This window comes from Haematobia irritans, chromosome 5 (assembly GCF_050003625.1).
Source record: "Haematobia irritans isolate KBUSLIRL chromosome 5, ASM5000362v1, whole genome shotgun sequence".
Taxonomy (NCBI): domain Eukaryota; kingdom Metazoa; phylum Arthropoda; class Insecta; order Diptera; family Muscidae; genus Haematobia; species Haematobia irritans.
In genome coordinates, this window is record NC_134401.1 from 169,007,455 (window position 1) to 169,029,965 (window position 22,511).

General features: G+C 33.1%; 2 protein-coding genes and 1 long non-coding RNA gene across 4 annotated transcripts in view; 1 reads left to right on the plus strand and 2 right to left on the minus strand.

Moving 5' to 3' along the window:
- Positions 1-4,359, minus strand: part of Tret1-1 (Trehalose transporter 1-1) — a 29,776-nt gene extending 25,417 nt beyond the window's left edge. Inside the window, exon 1 of one of the 2 annotated variants that reach the window (XM_075313327.1) lies at positions 4,301-4,359. The gene's annotated coding sequence lies outside the window, so the exon portion shown is untranslated. The remainder of the gene's footprint in view (positions 1-4,300) is intronic. The other variant, XM_075313328.1, reaches the window with a different exon arrangement.
- Positions 1-22,511, plus strand: part of Roc2 (Regulator of cullins 2) — a 66,788-nt gene that overhangs the window by 29,500 nt on the left and 14,777 nt on the right. The window lies entirely within an intron of this gene.
- On the minus strand, positions 9,837-10,229 carry LOC142241540 (uncharacterized). The gene is made up of 2 exons (XR_012723679.1): positions 10,178-10,229; positions 9,837-10,102 (listed from the first exon to the last, which is right to left on the minus strand). It is a non-coding gene; the product is annotated as an uncharacterized LOC142241540 (long non-coding RNA).

Genomic DNA, 22,511 nt, shown 5'->3' on the forward strand with positions numbered 1-22,511 from the left:
AATTCCTTTTTTTATTTGTGTCCATATTTATAGATTAAATTCCTTTTTTTATTTGAAACTTCATCGAAATCTTTAATAAATGCAATGTTTGGTTTATAATTTTTTAAATATATCTAAGTTTTTTTCCCTATTGCATTGCAACGTATGGTCAACATTAAGATTTGAGAAAAAGTATTGAAAATGTATATTTTTGTCGAGAAAGGACTTTATATACTTTTATTTAATAATTTTTAAAGTAAAGTACTTTTTTGGGGAAATAATCCTGCTTTAAATCTTGCTTCTATAACAAAAATTGGGATATAGATCTCATTTATCGAATTATTCGTTTCCTTTCTTGCATTATAGATACATAACTATAAGCGGGCAAATAACTTCACTTTAAAAATCTTAATAATAATGCAGACTTCAAAGTAAATAAGTGTATTTTTAGATTTAACAAGTATATACGGCCGTAAGTTCGGCCAGGCCGAATCTTATGTGCCCTCCACCATGGATTGCGTAGAAACTTCTACGAAAGACTGTCATCCACAATCGAATTACTTGGGTTGTGGTATCTTAAAACTTCTTAACATCGTTTTCTAAATTGTGAGTTAGTCCATACGTGGTAGAGAGCCAGAATTGAAATATGGGGGTCACTTATATGGGGGCTATATATAATTATGAACTTGATATGGACCAATTTTTGTGTGATTGGGGATCGATTTATCTGAGGGCTATATATAACTATACACCGATATGGACCTAGTTAGGCATGGTTGTTAACGGCCATATACTAGCACAATGTACCAAATTTCAACTGACTCGGATGAAATTTGTTCCTTCAAGAGGCTCTAAAACCAAATCACGGGATCGGTTTATATGGGGGCTATATATAATTATGGACTGATATGAACCAATTCCTGCATGGTTGTTGGATACCATATACTAACATCACGTACCAAATTTCAACCGAATCGGATGAATTTTGCTCTTCCAAGGGGCTTCGGAGGTCAAATCTGGGTATCGGTTTATATGGGGGCTATATATAATTATGGACCGATGTGGACCAATTTTTGCATGGTCATTAGAGACCATAGACTAACACCATGTACTAAATTTCAGCCGGATCGGATGAAATTTGCTTCTCTTAAAGGCTTCGCAAGCCAAATCGGGGGATCGGTTTATATGGGGGCTATATATAATTATGGACCGATGGGGACCAATGTTTGCATGGTCATTGGAGACCATATACTAACACTATGTACCAAATTTCAGCCGTATCGGATGAAATTTGCTTCTCTTAGAGGCCCCACAAGCCAAATCGGAGGATAGGGTTTATATGGGGGCTATATATAATTATGGACCGATGTGGACCAATTTTTGCATGCTTATTAAAGATCACATGGTGACACAATGTACCAAATTTCAGCCGGATCGGATGAAATTTGCTTCTCTTAGAGTTCCCGCAAGCCAAATTTGGGGGTCCGTTTATATGGGGGCTATACGTAAAAGTGGATCAATATGGCCCATTTGCAATACCATCCGACCTACATCAATAACAACTACTTGTGCCAAGTATCAAGTCGATAGCTTGTTTCGTTTGGAAGGTAGCGTGATTTCCACAGACGGACGGAAGGACGGACATGCTCAGATCGACTCATAATTTCACCACGACCCAGAATATATATACTTTATGGGGTCTTCGAGCAATATTTCGATGTGTTACAAACGTAATGACAAAGTTAATATGGTGGAGGGTATAAAAAACTTTAAATCGAATATGATAAATCTCAAAATAAAGCTTAGCATATATTTGAAGCTTTTTTTTATATTTATTCTAAAGATTCGATATATGATTAATTTAAAAAGTATGTAAGAAAAAATAGCTTTCCTTCAAAAACATAAGTCCTTCAAAGATAAAAAAAATTAAAAATATATTCACACATAAAAAAATTCTGATTCAATCACGAAATTGTTTGATCCAATTAATTTTTTAATTGAAATGTCTTCAATCGCAGAAATGACAGTATCAATTAAAAAATAATTGAAGGTCAATTAAAACATTAATTGACCCATTTAAAAAATTAATTGATACTATTAATTTTTGTTTCAATTTAAAAAATTGTTGAATCAATTAAATTTTTAATTTAATATTTTTTAAAACTCGATTAAAATTATAATTGGAAAATTTTTCGTGAAATTTTTTTCTGGGTTATGAACTTTCTTTAAATAAAATGTCCTTTTTAAAGGACATTTTATTTAAACTTTGGGTTGTTTAATCTTTCATAGTAGGTTAACAATTTTTTTCAGTGTACTACATAAGTTTTCTAGATATTAAATTACTTAAAAAATACTCGTCTTTAAAATTTGCATGGTCCTCTTTCTTTTAATTAAAAAAAAAAAAAACATTTCAAGTTGGGCTGCTTCCACACCCAGAGAAGGAACATGATCACCTCAAACATGTTTCAAGAGCAAAATGTTATTTTTGGATGGTGACCATGTAACATGTTTGTCGCAAAAATCTTATTTTCTCACCAAACATAACATGCTTTCCGAAAACATATACATAATTTCAGAGAAAATAACATGATTGCGGTGAACATGTTACATGGTCACCATACAAACATAACATTTTGCTCATGAAACATGTTTGAGGTGATTATATTCCTTCTCTGGGTGCATAAAATGTCTGTTTTTAAGTCGCTGTTTTGGTTTATTATTAAAATCCTTAATGAAATCCTAAATCTTTAGAAGTGAAAATGTATTTTTTCAGTGTGAATTGACGCTATAGAACAGTGCTTATGAATAATCCTCTTTTAAATACACTTAAAAATATCATGTTCGCTAAATATCGTTTAAAAAAACTAATTTATTTTTTTCCCGAAACGAAATTTAGATTTCGCATGCTGTTAAAGTTGTTTCCACACGTTGAAGACATTCCTGTAACGATTGCAATAAATTCAAGTTTGTTTGCATTAGATGAAAATACCAAATGAAATCCCGAGGAAATATTATTTTTTTTGTGTGTAGTTTTCAAAAAATTCTTTGGAATGAAACATTTGGCGCGTTTTATTTTTTTATTTTTATTTTATTGTACCATTTTTTTACTATTTGTCTAGTGTATTATTGTCTTATTTATTGAGCATTTGTTTTCTTGTTGATTTTAGTTTTGAAATAATTTTGCATTCACATATACGTAGGTTTATTTGCAATAGAAAATTTGCAATTTCACTGTGTGTATATTCACATGTTTATATATTTAAAAAATACAGAAAAAAAAAACTAAAAAAGAAAACTAACACTGCGTTGATTTGTCGCATATGATCTATTTTTACTAAAATAAACATTTCACGGTCTTAATACACAATCATTAGATTTTCGCCATCACGTTTACACTGTTTTTTTAATGTAAAAATAAAACTACTGCATTATTTGCAGTTTTCTTTGCAGCATTTTTGACCGAAAAAAGAAAACGAAATAATTTGGTTTTTTGTTTTCGTTTGAATGTTGGCGACTTACCGCCCTTGATGTGATTTCACGATGAATGTCAGAAAAGCAAATAGTTTTCGTTAAAAAAAGAATTTGAATTTCTTTCCGCTTTTACCTTTGCATTAAGTTACGTAAATTTTATTTTTTATTTCTAATAAATTAAATTAAATCGTATATTTTCATTAATATTTTGTTGTTTAACAAAAACTTTTTGAAAATGTCCTTGCGTTTATTTCATTTTTATATTCTGTAAAATTTCGATCTTTTTTAATCTATTACATTTTTTATTTACTTTGGAATTTAAAATTTCCATAAGCCCCCACGAATGAAAATATCTTTACATTGTATTCGAGCTGGAAATATTTCGAAAAGTTCACGTTCCATTTAAACTGAGAGTCGGCCGACGTATTTTAAGATATTGGCTTGGAATTTGTTGAGGCGAAGTTTAAAATGATCGGTAAACAATACCTTATGTCAATATATATTTTTTTTGTTTAAAAAATTATGATTTTTAATTTGTCATCATTTTACTTATTTATATATCACTTAACCACTACGAACTAAAAGGTTTTTTTTTTTTATAAACTCAGTTTAATTTTATTTGGAGTAAATCCTTTTTTAATTTTTTTTTGAGGTAAGCCCGTTTTTAAGTTTTATTTTAATTAAAATTGCGTTTTTTTTTTCTAACGCTTTTTTTCTATATCAAAATATTGTTTGATTTTTTTGGTTATTTTAAATTATTGTTTTTTGACTTAATCTCACGGTGGTTTACGTTAAATTTCTTGTATTTTTTTTATTTAAATAACCACAAACTATTTGTCGTAATTTTTACCTTTTGTTTATTGATTACATATATTGAAAGGGCGACTAAACGAGTACCGAGAATATCAGTTGTTTATATAGCAAATTATTTAATGTCCGTCCAAATTTAAAAACGTAAACTCGATTTTCATAATACATTTTTACTCAGAGACTCAACACTACTACATTTGAGCTCGAGCGGTTCTCTCTTTAATAAAATTACATTGGTATTATTATTGTAGGGTTGCCATTAGCATTCTTCAAGAACATCTGAATTGAATTGATGCTTTGGACCATCCCACCCAACCTATGATTAGGATTTACAAAGAAAAGCCATATCTTTATTTTTTTAGTACTTTTAGTTTTACGGCCATGTAGTTCCGTCAGGCTTTAACAGAGACAAACTTGAAAGTATCTTCTTCCCGTAACATGGTTTAAAAATTCGTTAGCTAACAATAGCACTTTTGTGGAAATAGGGGTTAGTCAATTTCCATTTGTCTTCAAACAAAAAAAAAAATCAAAAATTAAAAAGTTGACTGAAAAAAAATTGTAAAAGATTACAATTTTTTATTATAAAAAAAAATTATACCTTAAAATTAGTACATACTTTTTCATCTTCGCTTGTGTCAATGTACCATAAAACGATTTTCTAGGTCCTGAAGTTCCAAATTGTGCAAGCAAACTGATGCGTACGCCCTATCAATTAGGGACTTCTGGCTCAGCGTGATATTGTTGTTCTTCAGCCGGTTTGCTGCGGTATAGGCAACTTCTTCAATACCGCCGTCTTTGACTTTTTTCGATGGTACATTCATCGCAGTTTCTTTTTCGGGTACCAGATGTTATGAAAAATTGTTTTTTCATATCCCCACCAAACTTTCCAAGTGGGTCATTTGCTTGTTACATTCTGGGGGAATACTAAAACGATTTATTATCGATTATATAAATATTGCAATTTCTGAATAAGTAAATTCGTAGTACTATTGTAATTGCAGCATAAATCTATGTTGATCTACAAATGCATCTAAAAAATTATATACGGCGCCCAGCAAAAAAAATTGGAAGTTCCACAAACATTTCTTTTAAAGTCCATCCCAGAAACCCCCATCGAGTTTTTCCAAATTCCGATGCAGTCGTTTTGGACAAGTCCACAAACATTTCTTCTAAAGCGCATCTTGGGATCCCCCAAATGCAATTTCTGAATAAGTAAATTCGTAGTACTATTGTAATTGCAGCATAAATCTATGTTGATCTACAAATGCATCTAAAAAAATTATATACGGCGCCCAGCAAAAAAAATTGGAAGTTGTTCCACAAACATTTCTTTTAAAGCCCATCCCAGAAACCCCCACCGAGTTTTTCCAACTTCCGATCGTGGGATCCCCCAATGATTTTCTTCAACTTCCGATGCAGTCCTTGTTGACAAGTATTAGAAAGAACGCAATCAGGCTATTTTAAGTGCAAATTTTGGACAAATAAATTTTACAAAATAATAGAAAACTAATAAGAAAAAAAATAAAAAAAGTGAAAATTAATAAAAAAGTAAAAAATAATAAAAAAAAATAAATTCTATCCCCGCTGGGATTTGAACCTGTGCCGTTTGACTTTTTCGCTTCCATGGAAGTTCTTTTGGGAAGGTTTTGCAAATTACGAGAATTTTTAATTCTTTTTGTTGATTTTTAATGGAAAAAATATATTTATACGAAAATATATGCCGAAAATAAAAAATAAAAAGGAGTTTAGAAAAATATTTGATAAAAAAATTGCCGCTGGTGAGATTTGAACCTGCGTTTCTTATTTTTTTCGTTCATACTAATAAAGAACATCTCGAGAAGCAATTAGAATGTTATTCCTTGGTGTCGTATTACGATCATATCACAAACATTTGAATTGACCTTTAGACGCTTTATGTTCAATCGCGTTTGTGGCTGAGTGTGCTAAGGCGTTCTGTTATGGAGCCAGCAAACCAAGGTTCAATCCCTGGTCGGAGCGAAAAAGTTTTTCAAATTGTAAAAATTAGATAATAGGAAAATAATAGTGTAATAAACATATGGATAAAAGAAAAAGTGAAATTGGTTGAAAAAATTTTTTTTGTTGCTTTTTAAATTTCTTCATTCAAATTAACTTCCAGGGGACAACTTCTAAAGCAATGCAAAGGATCCAAAAAGGGAGTACTTCCGTCCTATGACAAGCCCATGTAAAATTCATTGGAGATTATCCAAGTTTGCACTACTTCCGGATCACAGATTGGGGATCCAAACTACTTTTTTGGAAGCTCTTTTTTTGCTGGGGCCTTAAGATTGGCCGGGTCAAATCCTTAAATACCCACCACCAGGAACCAAATATTATAGGTTCCTTTGAAAACTCTTCGATGTAGCGGGTTACTTGAAAATACATATATTGCATTTCAGGTGGATTTGATTACAGATACCAACCAAACCTATTTATGGTCCTAAAAAAAATCAGATAAAAAATTGGGAAGTCTAGACGCTCAAGAAGTCAAATCGGGGATCGGGGGTCTATATCGACCGATACATACCATATTCGGCATTCTTATTTATGAATCCAAAATACCACTAGATTTCCAATTTGAGGCAAATCGAATAAAAAATGCGGTGTCTAGATGCTCAAGACCCCAAAACCGGTTTGCTGTACAGATATAGAAACTTGACCTGCTTGCAGACAAAAAAAAAATTTGTGTCAAATTTTAGCACGATTTCTTCATCACTGAAGGATGTATCGCCCTGATCAAGAATATATACTTTTTATAATGTCGGAAATCGATACTTCGATGTGTTACAAACTTCACCATTCACCATTCTATGACGGTGCGTGTAATAAATAAAATATCAATGTGAATAAAATCCATCTCATTTTAAATCGAAATGCATCGTAAATCAGTACACAGCTCCAAACAAATTTAGTCAGCGATAATAATTAATCCCCCACACTATTCTATGGTGGATGTTTTATTTTAGCTTCTCTTACAGATACGTATAATGCCTGAAAGTATGCTACGAAAAATTTCTATAGCAGATCGGGTTAAATCTTTATTACTATTTCAACAATTTATACATTAATTTCATTAGCATTCGTCTTCATATTTAAATAGCTGATATCAGTATTGTGCACTTTTGTGTATTTTCTGTATAAATGGTTACTGTATTTTCTATTAGTCTCCCATTAAGTACTAAAAGAAAACAAGCCGACAAAGAGAAAAGCATTGTATAAACCACGTTCAGTGGTAAAATATTATATATTTGCTGTGGTATAATTGCAGTACAGACGTTTAAACGTTTCCTTTATTTTTTCTTATTGCATTTAAGAATTCTACATTTTTAGCTGCTTTTGCTTTGCTCTATGTATACAGGGTAACTCTACCATGTGCAATGCAACTGTAAAATGCAAGAGAAGCGTATTTGGAGACTGAGCGCCAGAGAACGCCAAGAGCAGTATTACGCTTGTTCAATTGGTTTAAACCAATACATACGAATACACGCCACTACAACATAAAAAGAGTAATTTCGTTGAAAATTTAAAGGGGAAATTGAAATGTCACTCTGTCACTCTTTTGAACTGCCACAAGATAATGTTCACTGCGGGAAGACACATAGAATATTTCGGTTAGTTTGTAGTTGATACCAATCAAGTAAGAACACTTCCAAATTATTAAAAAAATATTCCCTCTCTTCTTGTTTACGAATTCGCAAAATGGAAATTGTTCATCCCTCCCAATTACAAGGAGCTACAATTCGAAAATTTAAGACAATATTCAGACGAGAAATGCAATTAGAAATAAGGTTTAAAGAAAAATATATAACGGTTTACTCTTTTTTAGTAGTACAAATTTTTGCCGCAGAGGTTGGTAAATCAAAACTAGATGATGTCTTTCCAATATCTACACAATTAATCAGCCCATTCCTTTATCATATCCAAGGACCTTATTTCCATGTTAATTATTTGGATATTTGTGTCCAATCAAAGACGCAAGACATTATGCTAATGAGAATACAATATATGTCAGAACTCTACGTGTTTGACAAAAACTAAAATGATTGATCAAAACTGTAAACCTTGACCAAATAGTATTATAAAAATAAAAAAAAAAAACACTTTACATGAATCATACCATCGAAAAACGTGGGTCTTACAGAGAATGTTAAATTTTGATCAAACTTGCAAATAAGTTGATTACCTATCTGAAATAGTATGTGACATATTTCATTGTATGGGATTCTTGTGAATGGGTTTGTGTAAAAATAACCGCAAATATTTTCTGAAGACAAAAGCATTTTCACCCTACTACCGAATATGAGGTAGTGTAAGGTAATCATTGCATTTGTATATGCAATGTATATAATATTTAGAGCTAACACACAAAAAAATATCAATTAAATTGATTGTCAATACAATTAAAATTATGTTTAAATTTGAGCTAACAACGTAATTTTTAGATACAATTACGATTTTAGTCACAAACATTTGTTATATCAACAAAAATGTCGTTGAACTTAAAAATTTTCTGTAGCAACAATTTATTGTTAGCTCAAAAATTATAATATTATTTTCTGTGAAACAAATTTGGTTTATCTAAAGTCTCGTTCTGGCAAAAAAAAACTTGGTTTATTGTAAATTGGTTTATTTTTTGCACATAATTTTGGCCTAGACGATAATTTTATGGATTCGATTGAAATTTTTATATGGAATTTTAAAATTTACCAAAATTGAATGACCAAATTATTGTGGTAGAAACTAAAAAAATCACGTGGAAATGAGAAAAAATATGGAGGAATACAGTTTCCAAAAAAGGTTGTTTTGAGTAAGCTTCTATTAAATTGTTGTAAAATATATATTTTTTCCAAATAATATTTTTAAACCACAAAAGATGCCCGTTTTTAAAATTTCTTTTAGAAGCAAAGAATTATTTTCAGCATGAATGTTGTTGCATACACACAGAGACCAACAAGTCCATTGTAATACCGCATATGGTGACCTTCTCTCTTACCAATGAGTGTTCTCCGATACTATGTTTAGCCCTAAATACAAAGCAAACAAACAAATAATAAGACGTATGAAAATCGTTAACTTTTTTGTATTTCTTCGAAGATTCCAACGTTTATTTTAAAAATAGTTCATTTTAAAGTTTTTTTAAAACTTCTAAAAATGGTAATATGTTAGATGTTAATTTATTCATTTTTAGTATAAAATATTAACCATTTATAACTAACTTTCTCGATTTTTCTTCCATGTCAAGTTTTTGCCGTGTTTTTTCTAAGTGTAAAGTAGTAAAGTTTCTATAAAGTTTTGATCGTCTTTATTATCTTTTATAAAGCATACAAATTGGTCGTTTATACCCAATATCTTTGTTTTAGTTGTTTTCTCGCTGATGTATGATCCAATTTGGCAATGCGCAAATTTCATTTTGTTTTTTTTTCTTATGACACACGAAGAATCTTAAAATATTCCGCTCTCCCAAATAAGATGTTCATACTCCCAGCATCCATAAATTAATGACACTCATCTCAGATTTGTCACCATTTTTGGAGAATGACGCTACAAAATACAACAAATTAGTACATTAAAGATTTATTGGCCATGATAACCATCATTCTTTCCGTTTGGAATAACAATAAAGTCGCTAAATTGATTAACAATGGTGTAATAATTTTCCAATATTTATGTTAGATTTCAATATCCAACCGTAACAGAGTTCAGTTACAAAAAAAGCTACATTTTGTTTATTAGCGCCACTTATGAGAATATGTTCACATATAGTAAGAAAAAGTGGGAGAGCAGGTTTTGGAAACTGGCCTTAGCGTATTGGCCCCTTGGAAAACTGTGAACACAAAAAACAAAAACGACAAAAGTCTTGTAAATCGAAGATACACAACAATCGCTCATTGTCACATACATTACTGAGAGTCTCTTATTCTCTTACATGTCTAAACCTTCATACTCTGAAGATAATGGGGTAATGATTGAAGATCAATGGTTCGAGAAGAATCAACCGTTATTAAGCAAAAGTCAACTTCAACCATGTCTATGTATGTAGTAGAAAAAAAAACTCACACATACTATTTCAGCATTTGGGGGGTCTGTCAGCATATCAATATACAAATGTAGCCAACACACATAGAAAAAGAGAGAGGCGAGCCTCCAAACAACTACATTGATATGTAGGTGTGCATAGTACTCGCAATACAGAAACCTCAGTGGCAATTTATTTATATTAAAGAATGTAGACAATTGCATTTCCAAATGCACCACTTGCACTGATGCACAAGTATAAAAACTATTGACATATATAGGATAGGGCAGGCGGTGGTAACAGGTGGTGGCAACTGATAGCAAATGATATATGTACGTAGATAACATACATACCAACAACAACTTGTCTGACTAGCTTCAAGTTCGTATTGAAAGTCATAACCGCAATTAAAACATTACATGTGCTCTATTTTTGCAATTGTCTGGTAATATCTTCGAAAGCGATGTAAATACGTTGTTCGTATTAAGAACGAATAAAGAGCAAAGTCGAAATGTAGGTTAACGAAGGGAGTTTATAAATATTTTAAAGTTACAATTCATGTTAATGTACTTTAATAGCTTTGACATTACAAATGTTGTCTTAGCCTACAAAAAAAAAACAACAACAAACAATTTAGAAAAAGTAACAGTTTCTATTTTAGGATACTAATTATTCTAACGCATCTGAAAAATAGGGTTTCCCGAGACAAAATAAGCCTCCATGGTGGCAATTTTCGAAATGTTAAAACAAAAAGAAGTCGCGCGGGGCCAAACCAGTAGAATACATTGGATGAGGGCAAACGTTCTTAGACTAACAGCCTGTTGCTGTATGTCGAACGAGCTCTATCGATTGACTAAATTGGAAAGAAACAGCTGAATTTATAACCAAAAATCAGCTGTTTCTATGCATTTCAGTCGATCGATAGAGCTCGTTCGACATACAAAAACAGACTGTTAGTCAACCAATTTGATTATGGTGCAAAAGCGTTTTTTTGTCATTCAGGGTCTAAAGGGCCCAATCTTCTTTAGGCCATAAATATGAACCTCACCAGGTGAATTTAAGAAAACAATAAGCAAACCTTTCCGACCGGTAGCAAATACCCACGACTATGAATCAAAATTAATATTTTCCTTTCTAAACTCTTCGTCGTAGCGTGTTACTTTAATATATAAAGAATTTCAGGATGTTTGATGACACGTACTCTCCCAAATAGATCGGTTAAACTACACACAAAAAAATTTCACGAACATTTTTCCAATTAAAATTTTAATTGAGTTTTAAAAAATATTCAATTAAAAATGTAATTGATTCAACAAATTTGTTAATTGAAACAAATCAATCACAAAAATAATAGTATCAAGTAATTTTTTAATTGGATCAATTAACTTTTTAATTGACCTTCAATTAATTTTTAATTGATACTATCATTTCTGTGATTGAAGACATTTCAATTAAAAATTAATTGGATCAATTAATTTCGTGATTGAATCAGATTTTTTTTGTGTAGTACGCTTCTCGAAGGTAAATTTAAAGTTTCTACATATGGGGAATATGGAATACATATGGAGTGCTGCCCGATTCCAGGTCCCTTGTCATTGAGCTTAACATGGAATCGGGCAGCACTCAGTGATAAGAGAGAAGTTCACCAATGTGGTATCACAATGGACTGAATAGTCTAAGTGAGCCTGATACATCGGGCTGCCACCTAACCTAACCTACATATGGGGACTACAACAGATTTGGGATTTATAAGAACCATATTTGTTCTGAGTTTTAGAGGAATTTCAAATTTCTCGTCTAAGCGCGCAAAAATGCTATGAAAGAACGCCTTTCATATGATTTTAAATCTAAATTCTGTAGTTTTTTATCCGCATTATTCGAATGACCACGACAGTTCTCATAAAAAATGCGATTTATAGAAGCTCAAGAAGTAAAATCGGAAGATGGGTTTATATGGAGGCTGGCCACATATCGAAAAATCAGGTATCACGTTTATATTTTTTTACTATTTTATAAAAATAAAAATCGGGCAAAGGGGAAGTCCCCATCCTAGACAATATTTTGTGCTATACCCAAATATGGACCGATGCGAACTACATTCCGTACACCTTTTTATGGACCTATAATACCATTAGATTTCCACACCCAGAGAAGGAATATGGTCACCCCAAACATGTTTCGGGAGCAAAATGTTATTTTTGAACGGCGAACATGGAACATTTTTGTCGTTATTTCGTTTTAGAATTTCTACCTGATCAGGAATATATATACTTTTTATAGTCGTGAATCGATAGTTCTATGTGTTACAAACGGAATCACAAACTTATTGTACCACCATCACCATTCTATGGTGGTGGCTATGAATTACAAGTCAGTTCTTCATTCTTACTATTTTCGAAATCGTATGAAGAACTTCTTGTGCTTTCAATAAGAAAAATTGCATTGGGTTGTGGAATATTTAAAGTTAAAAATTAAAGTATAAACAAATAGGTTTTTTACAATAGAAATTTGTTAAATTTAGCATCACTTTAACAATGCACATTTTTTCTATGTAGCATTGAAACCTCAGAATGGCTTTGGATTATGCAATAAGTGTGAAATGAATTGAATTGAAACCCAATTTTGCGATTTTTTTGTATTTATTATTCACCAATTTCAACTTTACATTACTTAATAAAATGTACGTTTGACGTTAATTATCTTTAAAAGCAATTAGTCAAGATGTTGAAGATCGTGAAAAGTAGATTTCAACTTTTAAACTGTCATCTTTCCGTCCATCATCTAGAATCAAATAAAATATTTATGTTTTTAGTTTTGACTTTCATAAAATACTACCACACGGTCTCTGACCAAAGTCAATGAAGGTCATCTATTTCACTTTTAAGATTTTTACGTTACAATCAATGACATGTTTATTTACGTGTATTTCGACAGCAACCGTTACCATGGAACTTATAATGATGAGAATTGAACACAGACTTCTATAAATGATGCAATCAAGGTAGTAAATATTACAGCGTATGAGTAATGCAAATCAACACGCACGTGAACCATGCAAAACTCGTGTACAGCCAAAGTCAAATTATTTTGTTGCGCACAACTTCTTGTGTACTGTGGAACCTCTCAAAAGTGGTTATCTAAATTTTGTCCACATTTGGAAAGGTGTCTACTCAAGAGAGGTTAACTCTAATATATAGAAATGTCTCACAAAATGTGTCCACTTTTGAAAAGTGTCCAAGTTTAAGAGGTTTCACTGTATATGAGGCAACTTACATGCAAAGAAATTTTGCATTTGTATCGCAACTATTTTATGACATTTGTTATACTTGTTTAGATAATTTAGTTTCTATAAAAGTGGCTTATTTAACATTGTCTACTCTACCCACCATTGTCGCAAGCTAAAAGAAGAAAATAGCCCACCACAAGCATTGAACACGCTTACACTATTTTATTTTCTAGACGTTAACGCAAACAATTGCAATAATTGTTCATTTTTTTAGAGATAACATTTTGCTTGTATTTTAAAATCTGTCTAGGCCTAAAGCAGAGTCATAGTATTCGCTATATGCCTGGCAACTTTTTTACAATTTTGGTAAATGCGAATAAAATTATATTTTGTACATATTAATCTACTATGAAATATAAGGAACTGTCGTACGTACAGGACCGGTACAGGACTAGCCCCTGGTGTGTATGGACCAGTCCCAATTCCGGTCAAAAACGTATAGAAGGGACCGGTTACTTTAACATTTGTTTGTCATTTACGGGGTACATTTATTTATTGGACTTATTCCAAAGGACACGTCCTGAGACAACTTAACAGGACTACCCCATAGACAGGTCCTCGTGAATCAGTCTGGGACAAATTCTGTTCTCTGGGACCTGTTTCAATCAGATTCAACTCATCTCATTTATAAATCCAAAGATTTTGATCTCCATTCAAGGATTTTTGGAATTTTTTAAATAGACATACATATGTCCTCTTAAACTCAAGGTGTTATATACATGAATCTGTATACTTTGTAAAGTTTATAAACTTTAATTTAATAAAAATATATTACTTCATTCGTTTTGTTTTTTTTTTTATTGTTGGTTTATTCTTCAATCATTTTGTTGTTTTTGATTTCAGCTTAAAACCATCCATTAACTAAACTACAAGTGTAGATTAAGCAAGTAGAGGATGTTGATGAGGAATGTGGTAATTCCGAAACGTGCGTCCATCCAAATAAATTTAACAAACATTCTTTTCCTCTGTTGGTTAAGCTACACTTGTAATTTAGTCAATGGCTGGTTTTAAGCTGAAATCAAAAACAACAAAAAAATATATATTACTTTTTGTTCTTATAGATTATTGTAATTTATTTTAGACAGTTATTAATGTCTAATGTCTTTTGTTCGCCTGAGGATTTTTTAATTTGGTCACAAATTTGTCATTGTTTTACAACCAAAGAAATTTTTCATTAAAAGAATGATATATGACGTTCTTTTAACGAAATTAGTTCTTCATAATTGCATACATAATGAAACAGTCTCGTACTTTTTATAAAATAGTTTCGAACTTTTTATGAAACAGTTTCATACTTTTTATGTAAAATGTTCGTACCTTGTTTGTTAAAAAATATTATTGTCCAAAGTGCAATGTTTTAGTAACAAGTTTGCAAAATGTCACCACTACTTTACGAGTATAACAGGTTGGCTGATAAGTCCCCGGTCTAACAAAGAAAAACACATTTTTTTTGTCAAAATTCGTTTTTATTATTCAACACAGTTCCCTTCAAGAGCGATACAACGATTATAACGACCTTCTATTTTTTTTATACCATTTTGGTAGTACTCCTTCGGTTTTGCCTCAAAATAGGCCTCAGTTTCGGCGATCACCTCTTCATTGCAGCCAAATTTTTTCCCTGCGAGCATGCTTTTGAGGTCTGAGAACAAGAAAAAGTCGCTGGTGGCCAGTTCTGGAGAATACGGTGGGTGGGGAAGCAATTCGAAGCCCAATTCATGAATTTTTGCCATCGTTCTCAATGGCTTGTGGCACGGTGCGTTGTCTTGGTGGAACAACACTTTTTTATACCCACAACCATAGAATGGTGACGGGGGTATAATAAGTTTGTCATTCCGTTTGTAACACATCGAAATATCGATTTCCGACTATATAAAGTATATATATTCTTGATCAGGGAGAAATTCTAAGACGATATAACAATGTCCGTCTGTCCGTCTGTCTGTCTGTCTGTTGTAATCACGCTACAGTCTACAATAATGAAGTAATCGTGCTGAAATTTTGCACAAACTCGTCTTTTGTCTGCAGGCAGGTCAAGTTCGAAGATGGGCTATATCGGTCCAGGTTTTGATATAGTCCCCATATAAACCAACCTCCCGATTTGGGGTCTTGGGCTTATAGAAATCGAAGTTTTTATCCAATTTGCCTGAAATTTGAAATCTAGAGGTATTTTATGACTATAAAGAGGTGTGCCAAAAATGGTGAGTATCGGTCCATGTTTTGGTATAGCCCCCATATAGACCGATCTCCCGATTTTACTTCTTGGCCTTATAGAAACCGCAGTTTTTATTCAATTTACCTGAAATTGGAAATCTAGAGGTATTGTAGGACCACAAATACGTGTGCCAAAAATTGTGAGTATCGGTCCATATTTTGGTATAGCCCCCACATAGACCGATCTCCCGATTTTACTTCTTGGGCTTATAGGAACCGCAGTTTTTATTCAATTTTCCTGAAATTGGAAATCTAGAGGTATTGTAGGACCACAAATACGTGTGCCAAAAACTGTGAGTATCGGTCCATGTCTTGGTATGGTCCCCATATAAACCGACCTCCCGATTTGGGGTCTTGGGCTTATAGAAATCGAAGCTTTTATCCAATTTGCCTGAAATTTGAAATCTAGAGGTATTTTATGACCATAAAGAGGTGTGCCAAAAATGTTGATTATCGGTCCATGTTTTGGTATAGCCCCCATATAAACCGACCTCCCGATTTGGGGTCTTGGGCTTATAGAAATCGAAGCTTTTATCCAATTTGCCTGAAATTTGAAATCTTGAGGTATTTTATGACCATAAAGAGGTGTGCCAAAAATGTTGATTATCGGTCCATGTTTTGGTATAGCCCCCATATAGACCGATCTCCCGATTTTACTTCTTGGGCTTATAGAAACCGCAGTTTTTATTCAATTTACCTGAAATTGGAAATCTAGAGGTATTGTAGGACCACAAATACGTGTGCCAAAAATTGTGAGTATCGGTCCATGTTTTGGTACGGTCCCCATATAAAACGACCTCCCGATTTTACTTCTTGGGCTTATAGAAACCGTAACTTTTATCCAATTTGTCTGAAATTGGAAATCTAGAGGTATTTTAGGACCATAAAGAGGTGTGCCGAAAATGGTGAGTATCGGTCCATATGTTAGTATAGCCTCCATAAGAACGATCTCCCGATTTAACTCCTTGGGTTTCTAGAAACCGTAGTTTTTATCTGATTTGCCTGAAATTGTAAATATTCTGGTATTTTAAGCTCACAAAAACGTGTATCGGATTAAGTTTTTATCGGTCCATTTGGTAATGCCTCCATATAGACTGACTTCACTTCTTGAGGGTGTAGAAGGCGCACTGATCATGAAAATTGCTTGAAACTCAATGTAAAATTTCCAGATTTTACTTCTACAGACTTAAGATTTCAAATCAAGACGTTATTTTATAATTTCTTGCACACTTACAAGAGATCTTAATGATTCCTCTAAAACTCAAACAAAAATGGTTCTTATAAATCCAGAATCTGATATAGTCCTCATAGGTGAAATCTTTAAATTTATCTCCGGGAAGTGTCCTCAAGCCCTCCTGAAATTTCAAAGGAAACCCTAATATTTGGTTCATGGTGGTGGGTATTTAAGATTCGGCCCGGCCGAACTTAGTGCTGTATATACTTGTTCTTCTTCATATGGTGCCGTTTTGACGCGATTTCGACCTTCAAACGCTCCAAAAACGCCATATAATAGTCACTGTTGATGGTTTTTCCCTTCTCAAGATAATCGATAAAAATTATTCCATGCGCATCCCAAAAAGCAGAGGCCATTACTTTGCCAGCGGACTTTTGAGTCTTTCCACGCTTCGGAGACGGTTCACCGGTCGCTGTCCACTCAGCCGACAGTCGTTTGGACTCAGGAGTGTAGTGATGGAGCCATGTTTCCTCCATTGTCACATATCGACGGAAAAACTCGGGTGTATTACGAGTTAACAGCTGCAAACACCGCTCAGAATCATCAACACGTTGTTGATCAACTTCATTTTACGTCATTCAAAATCATTTTGTGGATTTTTTGTATGTTTTCGTCGGTAACCACCTCCACTGCGTTCACCGTCCTCCGTGCTCATTTCACCACGCTTGAATTTTGCATACCAATCAATTATTGTTGATTTCCCTGGGGCAGAGTCCGGAAACTCATAAAGCCAAGTTTTTGCTTCCACCGTATTTTTTCCCTTCAAAACACGAAATTCCTTTTTTTCCACTTTTTTTCACAATTACAAAAGTTGCCTCACAAACTAATTGACTTACAGACGTCAAATTTAGACACAAATCATTTGAAGGTTGGTACTATATAAAAATAATATGCATTTAATACTAGCGACGCCATCTATGTGTCAGACCGGGGACTTATCAGCCAACCTGTTACTAACGACTGAGGGAAAGTTCATTCGCCCGAACGGAAATATGTACAGTCAGGCGTGATATAGATTTGTATCTGGTGTTTTCTTTTCAATGACTCGAATAATAATTAATTATAAAAAAATTAAAATCATGCATTTGGGCGTCGATAGCTTGTTTTCACTATCAGGCTAACATAAAAAAGTAATAGTTTTTAGTAAAATTTATAAAAATCAATAAAAATTACGTTGTTTTAATGAAGAATTTACGAAGAATAGTTAATGAAGAGATCTTCGTAAAATTAACGAAGAGAATTCTTTCGGTGTAGCCTTGCTCCCATAATTGCAAAAAATTTCCGATTTTTTCCAATTAGATTTGCTCCGGTCATCGCAAATCAGAAAATTTTCCTCTCATTTGAAATCGATGAGACAAGCCTATGCAAATTAAAATTGAATTAAATAATTTTTCCAAGATATTGTAAAACTTGTACAAAACAAAGCTTAACAATTGTATTGTTTTATGCCTTGCAACTAAATAAAAAATTTCGAAATAATGTACTTGGAGCTATCCAATTTTGACACAATCTACTGAATGGAAGTTTTGCGATTCGCATATCGTGCCCAAAAACATTAAAATACAATTTTATTTAGAGACTTCTGTGTATGAAATTCTATACAACACCTAGGGGACATTTTGGATGAAAAAGTTGGTGATTTTTCAATTCCATAAGTATTCGCACGATTTTCGAAACCATTTATTATTAATCGCATGATTTTATTTTCGTTATAAATCGCAAAATTTTGTAATATAGGCAACAGGCGTTTATATTTTAATAATGGAAACCGGCTGTATACATCTGAATGAACCACGGCGCCAATAAGCTAAACTTAGATTGGGATCGAATCAAATATGTTATAAATATTATAACATCTAATTAAATGATAATATCATGGAGATTTCCTTCTGAGTTAAATTTAATTCAAATTCATTTTAAATGACCTCTTTCTGTTTTTCCGTAATTCAAGTGGGTGTGCATTACAAGAGAAAGGAATAATAAATAAACGATTTATATTAAATCAATTCATTCAGATAAACTCTTAACTAAATTTAAAAACAGAACTAGACAAATAGACACTTCACTCCATTGTTGCAGAACATATAACATTTTGATTTGTACCTCAGGTAAATGTTCTATATTTACCTGTCGTCTGTCTTACAGTACAATCTATTGGAATTTTAAGTTAAAATGAAATAAAACTTATGTGAATATCTATATAAATAGATGTGTATATTTTCTCGTATGCGATTTTTTCAAGTGTTTAAGTTTCTATTCTTGAATTATTCAATGGGAAATGCATTACCTACCGGTTCTCTTTGTATACCCCCCACCACTCGACTATTACATAATTGCAATTTGAAAGTGTCTACACATTTATTACGACTTTTGTTGTAATATATTAAATAAAAATATATTAATATATGTGTACACGGTCATAAAAAATGTTTGTAATTTTTTTTTTGATTGTCATTAGGTTGAATACATATTTACTTAACAACATCACCTGTCACATTGTTTAGATAAAGCAAATTGATTTTGACTTATATTAGTATAATAGTTATTGTTATGATCTGTGACAGCGGAATGCAATTGTCAAAATGTTTTAGCTTCAATTAAAGACAATTATGATAGGTAGTTCACATATGGTATATTTGTAATAACTATACTTTAGTTTGTATTCGAAAGAAAATTTACAAATACGATATATATAAAATTTAAATTTAGAATTGTTTTAGGATTATTTTGATACAATTGATCCATGGAGGCCTAATGCCGTAGATCTAATTTAATTTAAATTTCAATTGAAAAAAAAAAAACATGAGTCTTCATATAAATATCATCAAAAAAGATGCAGGCAATATACGAGTATTGTAATCCATATCAACACCTTTGGACATATTTTCATTTCTATGAAGTAACAGGTTGGCTGATAAGTCCCCGGTCTAACAAAGAAAAACACATTTTTTTTGTCAAAATTCGTTTTTATTATTCAACATAGTTCCCTTCAAGAGCGATACAACGATTATAACGACCTTCCAATTTTTTGATACCATTTTGGTAGTACTCCTTCGGTTTTGCCTCAAAATATGCCTCAGTTTCGGCGATCACCTCTTAATTGCAGCTAAATTTTTTCCCTGCGAGCATCCTTTTGAGGTCTGAGAACAAGAAAAAGTCGCTGGGGGCCAGATCTGGGGAATACGGTGGGTGGGGAAGCAATTCGAAGCCCAATTCATGAATTTTTGCCATCGTTTTCAATGATTTGTGGCACGGTGCGTTGTTTTGGTGGAACAACACCTTTTTCTTCTTCATATGGGACCGTTTTCGACCTTCAAACGCTCCAAAAACGCCATATAATAGTCACTGTTGATGGTTTTTCCCTTCTCAAGATAATCGATAAAAATTATTCCATGCGCATCCCAAAAAGCAGAGGCCATTACTTTGCCAGTGGACTTTTGAGTCTTTCCACGCTTCGGCGACGGTTCACCGGTCGCTGTCCACTCAGCCGACTGTCGATTGGACTCAGGAGTGTAGTGATGGAGCCATGTTTCATCCATTGTCACATATCGACGGAAAAACACGGGTGTATTACGAGTTAATAGCTGCAAACACCGCTCAGAATCATCAACACGTTGTTGTTTTTGGTCAAATGTGAGCTTGCGCGGCACCCATTTTGCACAGAGCTTCCGCATATCCAAATATTGATGAATGATATGACCAACACGTTCATTTGATATCTTTAAGGCCTCTGCTATCTCGATCAACTTCATTTTACGGTCATTCAAAATCATTTTGTGGATTTTTTTTATGTTTTCGTCGGTAATCACCTCTTTCGGGGGTCCACTGCGTTCACCGTCCTCCGTGCTCATTTCACCACGCTTTAATTTTTCATACCAATCAATTATTGTTGATTTCCCTGGGGCAGAGTCCGGAAACTCATTATCAAGCCAAGTTTTTGCTTCCACCGTATTTTTCCCTTCAGAAAACAGTATTTTATCGAAACACGAAATTCCTTTTTTTCCATTTTTTTCACAATAACAAAAGTTGCTTCACAAAAGACGCTCTATCTCACAAACTAATTGACTTACAGACGTGCATTTAATACTATCGACGCCATCTATGTGTCAGACCATGGACTTATCAGTCAACCTGTTACCTCGACTTTTCGTTATTTGCGGCATTAAAAACTCAGTCGGTTTTGTGCGACTTATGCTCACACTAGGCAAATATTTGACAGAAACCAAACAAGAATCCGTCGCCACAGCCAAACCCGCAGACATTTTTAGCTCATTGTGAATATATAGCATCATGGTAGGATAAGTTTTCAAAAACCGCATTCAGATATTTGGAAAAGGGTTACGGAAAAATGTTTGACACTCATTTTGGTCAAATATTTGTCTAGCCACCGTGGTGCAATGGTTAGCATGCCCGCCTTGCATACACAAGGTCGTGGGTTCGATTCCTGCTACGACCGAACACCAAAAAGTTTTTCAGCGGTGGATTATCCCACCTCAGTAATGCTGGTGACATTTCTGAGGGTTTCAAAGCTTCTCTAAGTGGTTTCACTGGAATGTGGAACGCCGTTCGGACTCGGCTATAAAAAGGAGGTCCCTTGTCATTGAGCTTAACATGGAATCGGGCAGCACTCAGTGATAAGAGAGAAGTTCACCACTGTGGTATCACAATGGACTGAATAGTCTAAGTGAGCCTGATACATCGGGCTGCCACATAACCTAACCTAACCTAACATTTGTCTAGTGTGACCATAGCCTTAGCTGAGCTGATTTTGAAAAATTCAAAAATCCATTATTCGAATTTAGGATTAACACTCTTGTTCGCTTTTTATTTAATTTGGTTTGATTCACTTGTGTAAACGCAAGTACTTGTACCATAAACGTCGTTTTCAATTTTTTTCTAGCCATTTGCATACATTTCCAATTAATTTCATTTGTGTGACAATAATTTTTTTAATTTAAAGAATTTAATTTTCACAAAAAGGCTTTCCTTTTACTTCGTTGAAATTAATAAAGAAGTACTACTAACCTTATGTGTGTATATAGAGTTTTGTTACCAAGTGAGATATCTCCACATCAACTGTGTTAAATTGCCTCTGCTGGAAAAAGCATGATTTCATAATTTTCTGTGGTAAATTTCCATTCAAGTGCATATGTGTGTGGCTCCGCAGCATACAAAAAATTGAAACCCATTATTCTTTCCATGAGTAAAGGAACAGAAAGAAAGGGTCAAGTGAAGCTATTGGACAATTATCGATGTACAGTTCGGAGCAAAAGTAATGTAAAAAGGGAAACAGTAAAAAATCTTCGACTTAATAAGTTGCGAAGTCGATTCAAATTATAGGTACTCGAGCCGTAAGAGATTTGTTGTACAACCCATCGTATAATCAAATATTTTATTAATTTCTTATGAGCAATATTCATCGTACGATTTATTTTATTTCTTTATATTCCAATGTATGGATAATTCTGTGCAGTACTATACAATCA